Raw genomic sequence first — 8765 nt, 5'->3', positions numbered from 1 at the left:
CAATTCCTCCTGTATTGTCCTTCCATCCTCATTTTCTGGTCCCAACATTTTATGTAATCCTGCAGCTGCTCTAGGTATAAAATTATAGTACATGAGCTAGCGATAGAATGCTAGACCGACTTCCCCGGCGCACAGTTCTGTCCAATTTCTTGTGTGCGAGTGAGTGGCTGCTGAGAATTAGCAACTCGAAAACGGACAACCGCCTTCGCTTATCGCGCTTAGTATCTGGTGACCACTACCGAATCAATACATCAATCGTACCGAGACAGATTATCCGCCCTCGAAGTCCCTTCTAGAGCAAATGTGGCGCGGCACGCTTTATTTTGTGAAGAGTTTCTACTTTTCCTATAAGCGAGTCAGTCGTTAATAAATGAACACTAGTAGACTTCTAGAACAGTACAAAAAAACATATACTATTCAAACAGTAAAAGCCTACCGGCTAAGCGAAGGACAGCAGCGCCAGGAAAATCCACAGAGAGAGAGAAATGTTTTTATTTCATCACATTCAAATATGAGAAATTCTTGGCCCCTTTCTTCTTAAAATAACCTTTGTACTATTTTTTCTTTCCTATGTTACCCTTCTAGGAGTTCTTTCATGATATATTTTTCTACTTGCTGGTATCTGATAAGTTTCAAATTTCATGTTTTAATTTTGTTTTGAAATTTGTATTTCTGTGTTTTTTGTGTTACAGTATGCTTCTTGACATCAGGTATTCTTTTAGTTTTTATTTTGCAATTTTTTTGAGATGGAGTCTCACTCTGTCACCCAGGCTGCAGTGCTGTGATGTGATCTCGCTCAATGCAAAATCTGCCTCCGGGTTCAAGTGATTCTCCTGAGGAGCTGGGTTTCAAGTGTGCACCACTGTGCCTGGCTAATTTTTTTTTTTTTTTTTTAAAGGGAGTTTCGCTCTTGTTGCCCAGGCTAGCATGCAATTGTGTGATCTTGCTCACCACAACCTCCGCCTCCCAGATTTAGTGATTCTCCTGCCTCAGCCTCCTGAGTAGCTGGGTTACAGGCACCTGCCAACACACCTGGCTAGTTGTTATTTTAGTTGAGACAGGGTTTCTCCATGATGGTCAGGTTGGTCTCGAACACCTGCCTCAGATGATCAGCCTGCCTTGGCCTCCCAAATTGCTAGGTTACAGGCATGGTCACGATGCCTGGCCAATTTTTATATTTTTTAGAGACGGCATTTCACCCACTTTGGCCAGGCTGGTCTTGAACTCTGACCCATGGATCCTCCCATCTGGCCTCCCAAAGTTCTGGGATTATTAGGCATGAGCATCGTGCCTGGCCACTTTATATTATCATTCTATAAGGCAATATTCAACTCTACCCACTCAGACAGTGTGGGGCAAAAGTCAAATATGGGTCAGCCATATTTCTTCCCAATAATATCTCTGTGTTTATTTGCTTGTATAAATATTTCTCCTGTATTGTTTATGACTTTATTTCTGTTGTTTGGTTGTCAGTGGTTGCTTTATGCTGCTCAGATGAGTAGTCATAGAAATTATCTATTTCAATATCTATTGGTCAACTTACATTATTTTTGTGTAGGGGAACACTTGTGATTTGAAGATAATTTTTAAAAAAACATCATAGCTCTGTATCTCCTTTAGGTGTTATTATTTATTTTTAATTATCAAAAACACATAACTTGAAATTTACATCTGAAACATTTTTAAACATTCAGTTATCATGCCAAGTATATTCATATTGTTATGAAACATATCTCTAGAATGTTTTATCTTGCAAAACTAAATCTCAATACACGGTAAAGGACTACCCGTTCCCACTGCCTGGCCCTCTGCAAATACTACTGCTTTTTCTGTGTCTAGTCCTTTAGATATCTCATATAAATGGATTAATACAGTCTCATCTTTTTGTGGCTTTCTATTCCTTGGCATAATGCTTCAAGATTATCTGTGTTTTAGCTGTTAGTTATTTTCTCTTTTTAAAACCGAGTATATCCCTTTTTTGTACCCATATTTATTTATCCATTCATTTGCTGAGGGAACTTTGGGTTGCTCTCATCTTATTGCATTCATTAATAAATAACACTTCATGTGACTGTATATGTGACAGTTTATATTTGTGCTGCATTATATTTTATTGGTCTAGTTATTCATTCACTTATTGCCATACTAAACTGTTTAATTACTATAGCTTTATATGTCTTTTGAAATCAAGAACTGTGATACCTGCAACACAGTTCCTGCTTTAAAAGATGGTTGGTCACTTCAATGTGCCTTGAAATACTTTATGACTTTTGGTTTCGTGTCTCTATTTCTGCAAAAATGAAATTAGAATTTTAGAAGGAATTGCATTGAACCTGTAGATCACATTGTGCAGTGTGGGCATTTTCACAACATTAATTATACCAACTTTTGAAGAAGAGAATGCTTAAATGAGTGTTTCCATGTATTTGTGAATTTTTCACTTTTCTTCCAGTTATTGGTGTACACTTTTAGTCAATTTTGGTTATACATCTGTGAATTTTCAATTTAAAAAATTTTTGACTTCTTTTGTGGCCTAACAAGTTCTCTGTTCAAGATAACTTTTTTGAGCTGTTGAGAAGTGCATGTATCCTGATGTCATTGAGGTATGATTTCTATACTCCATAAGGCATAATTTTCTTTTTTTTTTTTTTTTTTTTTTTTTTTTTTTTATTATACTTTAAGTTCTAGGGTACATGTGCATAACGTGCAGGTTTGTTACATATGTATACTTATGCCATGTTGGTGTGCTGCACCCATCAACTCGTCAGCACCCATCAATTCATCATTTATATCTTGTATAACTCCCCAATGCAAGCCCTCCCTCCTCCCCCCTCCCCCCTCCCCATGATAGGCCCCAGTGCGTGATGTTCCCCTTCCCGAGTCCAAGTGATCTCATTGTTCAGTTCCCACCTATGAGTGAGAACATGCGGTGTTTGGTTTTCTGTTCTTGTGATAGTTTGCTAAGAATGATGGTTTCCAGCTGCATCCATGTCCCTACAAAGGACGCAAACTCATCCTTTTTTATGGCTGCATAGTATTCCATGGTGTATATGTGCCACATTTTCTTAATCCAGTCTGTCACAGATGGACATTTGGGTTGATTCCAAGTCTTTGCTATTGTGAATAGTGCCGCAATAAACATACGTGTACATGTGTCTTTGTAGTAGAATAATTTATAATCCTTTGGGTATATACCCAGTAGTGGGATGGCTGGGTCATAAGGTACATCTAGTTCTAGATCCTTGAGGAATTGCCATACTGTTTTCCATAATGGTTGAACTAGTTTACAATCCCACCAACAGTGTAAAAGTGTTCCTATTTCTCCACATCCTCTCCAACACCTGTTGTTTCCTGACTTCTTAATGATTGCCATTCTAACTGGTGTGAGATGGTATCTCATTGTGGTTTTGATTTGCATTTCTCTGATGGCGAGTGATGATGAGCATTTTTTCATGTGTCTGTTGGCTGTATGAATATCTTCTTTTGAGAAATGTCTGTTCATATCCTTTCCCCACTTTTTGATGGGGTTGTTTGTTTTTTTCTCGTATATTTGTTTGAGTTCTTTGTAGATTCTGGATATTAGCCCTTTGTCAGATGAGTAGGTTGCAAAAATTTTCTCCCATTCTGTAGGTTGCCTGTTCACTCTGATGGTAGTTTCTTTTGCTGTGCAAAAGCTCTTTAGTTTAATGAGATCCCATTTGTCAATGTTTGCTTTTGCTGCCGTTGCTTTTGGTGTTTTAGACATGAAGTCCTTGCCCATGCCTATGTCCTGAATGGTACTACCTAGATTTTCTTCTAGGGTTTTTATGGTATTAGGTCTAACATTTAAGTCTCTAATCCATCTTGAATTAATCTTCGTATAAGGGGTAAGGAAAGGATCCAGTTTCAGCTTTCTACTTATGGCTAGCCAATTTTCCCAGCACCATTTATTAAATAGGGAATCCTTTCCCCATTTCTTGTTTCTCTCAGGTTTGTCAAAGATCAGATGGCTGTAGATGTGTGGTATTATTTCTGAGGACTCTGTTCTGTTCCATTGATCTATATCTCTGTTTTGGTACCAGTACCATGCTGTTTTGGTGACTGTAGCCTTGTAGTATAGTTTGAAGTCAGGTAGCGTGACGCCTCCAGCTTTGTCCTTTTGACTTAGGATTGTCTTGGCAATGCGGGCCCTTTTTTGGTTCCATATGAACTTTAAAGCAGTTTTTTCCAATTCTGTGAAGAAACTCATTGGTAGCTTGATGGGGATGGCATTGAATCTATAAATAACCTTGGGGAGTATGGCCATTTTCACGATATTGATTCTTCCTATCCATGAGCATGGTATGTTCTTCCATTTGTTTGTGTCCTCTTTGATTTCACTGAGCAGTGGTTTGTAGTTCTCCTTGAAGAGGTCCTTTACATCCCTTGTAAGCTGGATTCCTAGGTATTTTATTCTCTTTGAAGCAATTGTGAATGGAAGTTCATTCCTGATTTGGCTCTCTGCTTGTCTGTTACTGGTGTATAAGAATGCTTGTGATTTTTGCACATTAATTTTGTATCCTGAGACTTTGCTGAAGTTGCTTATCAGCTTAAGGAGATTTTGGGTTGAGACGATGGGGTTTTCTAAATATACAATCATGTCATCTGCAAACAGGGACAATTTGACTTCTTCCTTTCCTAACTGAATACCCTTGATTTCTTTCTCTTGCCTGATTGCCCTAGCCAGAACTTCCAACACTATGTTGAATAGGAGTGGTGAGAGAGGGCATCCCTGTCTTGTGCCAGTTTTCAAAGGGAATTTTTCCAGTTTTTGCCCATTCAGTATGATATTAGCTGTGGGTTTGTCATAAATAGCTCTTATTATTTTGAGGTACGTTCCATCAATACCGAATTTATTGAGCGTTTTTAGCATGAAGGGCTGTTGAATTTTGTCAAAAGCCTTTTCTGCATCTATTGAGACAATCATGTGGTTCTTGTCTTTGGTTCTGTTTATATGCTGGATTACGTTTATTGATTTGCGAATGTTGAACCAGCCTTGCATCCCAGGGATGAAGCCCACTTGATCATGGTGGATAAGCTTTTTGATGTGTTGCTGAATCCGGTTTGCCAGTATTTTATTGAGAATTTTTGCATCAATGTTCATCAGGGATATTGGTCTAAAATTCTCTTTTTTTGATGTGTCTCTGCCAGGCTTTGGTATCAGGATGATGTTGGCCTCATAAAATGAGTTAGGGAGGATTCCCTCTTTTTCTATTGATTGGAATAGTTTCAGAAGGAATGGTACCAGCTCCTCCTTGTACCTCTGGTAGAATTCAGCTGTGAATCCATCTGGTCCTGGACTTTTTTTGGTGGGTAGGCTATTAATTGTTGCCTCAATTTCAGAGCCTGCTATTGGTCTATTCAGGGATTCAACTTCTTCCTGGTTTAGCCTTGGGAGAGTGTAAGTGTCCAGGAATTTATCCATTTTTTCTAGATTTTCTAGTTGATTTGCATAGAGGCGTTTATAGTATTCTCTGATGGTAGTTTGTATTTCTGTGGGGTCAGTGGTGATATCCCCTTTATCATTTTTTATTGCATCTATTTGATTCCTCTCTCTTTTCTTCTTTATTAGCCTTGCTAGCGGTCTGTCAATTTTGTTGATCTTTTCAAAAAACCAACTCCTGGATTCATTGATTTTTTGGAGGGTTTTTTGTGTCTCTATCTCCTTCAGTTCTGCTCTGATCTTAGTTATTTCTTGCCTCCTGCTAGCTTTTGAATGTGTTTGCTCTTGCCTCTCTAGTTCTTTTAATTGTGATGTTAGAGTGTCAATTTTAGATCTTTCCTGCTTTCTCTTGTGGGCATTTAGTGCTATAAATTTCCCTCTACACACTGCTTTAAATGTGTCCCAGAGATTCTGGTATGTTGTATCTTTGTTCTCATTGGTTTCAAAGAACATCTTTATTTCCGCTTTCATTTCGTTATGTACCCAGTAGTCATTCAGGAGCAGGTTGTTCAGTTTCCATGTAGTTGAGCGGTTTTGATTGAGTTTCTTAGTCCTGAGTTCTAGTTTGATTGCACTGTGGTCTGAGAGACAGTTTGTTATAATTTCTGTTCTTTTACATTTGCTGAGGAGTGCTTTACTTCCAATTATGTGGTCAATTTTGGAATAAGTGCGATGTGGTGCTGAGAAGAATGTATATTCTGTTGATTTGGGGTGGAGAGTTCTATAGATGTCTATTAGGTCCGCTTGGTGCAGAGATGAGTTCAATTCCTGGATATCCTTGTTAACTTTCTGTCTCGTTGATCTGTCTAATGTTGACAGCGGAGTGTTGAAGTCTCCCATTATTATTGTATGGGAGTCTATGTCTCTTTGTAAGTCTCTAAGGACTTGCTTTATGAATCTGGGTGCTCCTGTATTGGGTGCATATATATTTAGGAGAGTTAGCTCTTCCTGTTGAATTGATCCCTTTACCATTATGTAATGGCCTTCTTTGTCTCTTTTGATCTTTGATGGTTTGAAGTCTGTTTTATCAGAGACAAGGATTGCAACCCCTGCTTTTTTTTGTTCTCCATTTGCTTGGTAGATCTTCCTCCATCCCTTTATTTTGAGCCTATGTATGTCTCTGCATGTGAGATGGGTCTCCTGAATACAGCAGACTGATGGGTCTTGACTCTTTATCCAGTTTGCCAGTCTGTGTCTTTTAATTGGAGCATTTAGTCCATTAACATTTAAGGTTAATATTGTTATGTGTGAACTTGATCCTGCCATTATGATATTAACTGGTTATTTTGCTCGTTAGTCGATGCAGTTTCTTCCTAGCCTCGATGGTCTTTACATTTTGGCATGTTTTTGTGATGGCTGGTACCGGTTGTTCCTTTCCATGTTCAGGGCTTCCTTCAGGGTCTCTTGTAAGGCAGGCCTGGTGGTGACAAAATCTCTAAGCATTTGCTTATCTGTAAAGGATTTTATTTCTCCTTCACTTATGAAACTTAGTTTGGCTGGATATGAAATTCTGGGTTTAAAATTCTTTTCTTTAAGAACGTTGAATATTGGCCCCCACTCTCTTCTGGCTTGTAGAGTTTCTGCCGAGAGATCTGCTGTTAGTCTGATGGGCTTCCCTTTGTGGGTTACCCGACCTTTCTCTCTGGCTGCCCTTAAGATTTTTTCCTTCATTTCAACTTTGGTGAATCTGGCAATGATGTGTCTTGGAGTTGCTCTTCTGGAGGAGTATCTTTGTGGCGTTCTCTGTATTTCCTGAATTTGAATGTTGTCCTGCCCTACTAGGTTGGGGAAGTTCTCCTGGATGATATCCTGAAGAGTGTTTTCCAACTTGGTTCCATTTTCGCCCTCACTTTCAGGCACCCCAATCAGACGTAGATTTGGTCTTTTTACGTAATCCCATACTTCTTGCAGGCTTTGCTCATTTCTTTTTCTTCTTTTTTCTTTTGGTTTCTCTTCTCGCTTCGTTTCATTCATTTGATCTTCAATCGCTGATACTCTTTCTTCCAGTTGATCGAGTCGGTTACTGAAGCTTGTGCATTTGTCACGTATTTCTCGTGTCATGGTTTTCATCTCTGTCATTTCGTTTATGATCTTCTCTGCATTAATTAGTCTAGCTGTCAATTCTTCCACTCTTTTTTCAAGATTTTTAGTTTCTTTGCGCTGGGTACGTAATTCCTCCTTTAGCTCTGATAAGTTTGATGGACTGAAGCCTTCTTCTCTCCTCTCGTCCAAGTCATTCTCTGACCAGCTTTGATCCGTTGCTGGCGATGGGCTGCGCTCCTTCGCAGGGGGAGATGCGCTCTTATTTTTTGAATTTCCAGCTTTTCTGCCCTGCTTCTTCCCCATCTTTGTGGTTTTATCTGTCTCCGGTCTTTGATGGTGGTGACGTACTGATGGGGTTTTGGTATAGGTGTCCTTCCTGTTTGATAGTTTTCCTTCTGACAGTCAGAAGGACTGTCTGTTTGTCTGTTGGAGATTGCTTGAGGTCCACTTCAGACCCTGTTTGCCTGGGTATCAGCAGCAGAGGTTGCCGAAGATAGAATATTGCTGAACAGCGAGTGTACCTGTCTGATTCTTCCTTTGGAAGTTTCCTCTCAGGGGTGTACTCCACCCTGTGAGGTGTGGGGAGTCAGACTGCCCCTAGTGGGGGATTTCTCCCAGCTAGGCTACTCAGGGGTCAGGGACACACCTGAGCAGGCAGTCTGTCCGTTCTCAGATCTCAACCTCCGCGTTGGGAGATCCACGGCTCTCCCCAAAGCTGTCAGACAGAGTCGTTCGCGTCTGCACTGGCTCCCGCTACTTCCCCTGTTGGTCTTCAGCTATGCGCTGTCCCCAGAGGTGGAGACTACAGAGACAGGCAGGCTTCCTTGAGCTGCTCTGAGCTCCACCCAGTTCGAGCTTCCCAGCGGCTTTGTTTACCTACTTAAGCCTCAGCAATGGCGGGCGCCCCTCCCCCAGCCTCGCTGCTGCCTTGCGGATAGATCGCGGCAGACTGCTGTGTTAGCAGTGAGGGAGGCTTCGTGGGCGTGGGACCCTCCCGGCCAGGATTGGGATATATTCTCCTGGTGTGCCTGTATGCTTACAGCGCAGTATTGGGGTGGGAGTTACCCGATTTTCCAGGTGTTGTGTGTCTCAGTTCCCCTGGCTAGGAAAACGGATCCCCTTCCCCCTTGCGCTTCCAGGTGAGGCGATGCCTCGCCCTGCTTCAGCTCTCGCTGGTCAGGCTGCAGCAGCTGACCAGCACCGATTGTCCGGCACTCCCTAGTGAGATGACCCCAGTACCTCAGTTGAAAATGCAGAAATC

The sequence above is a fragment of the Rhinopithecus roxellana genome, chromosome 22 (assembly GCF_007565055.1).
Source record: "Rhinopithecus roxellana isolate Shanxi Qingling chromosome 22, ASM756505v1, whole genome shotgun sequence".
In the NCBI taxonomy this organism is placed as follows: Eukaryota; Metazoa; Chordata; class Mammalia; order Primates; family Cercopithecidae; genus Rhinopithecus; species Rhinopithecus roxellana.
The sequence above is the reverse complement of the archived record's forward strand: the minus strand, read 5'-3'. Positions refer to the sequence as shown.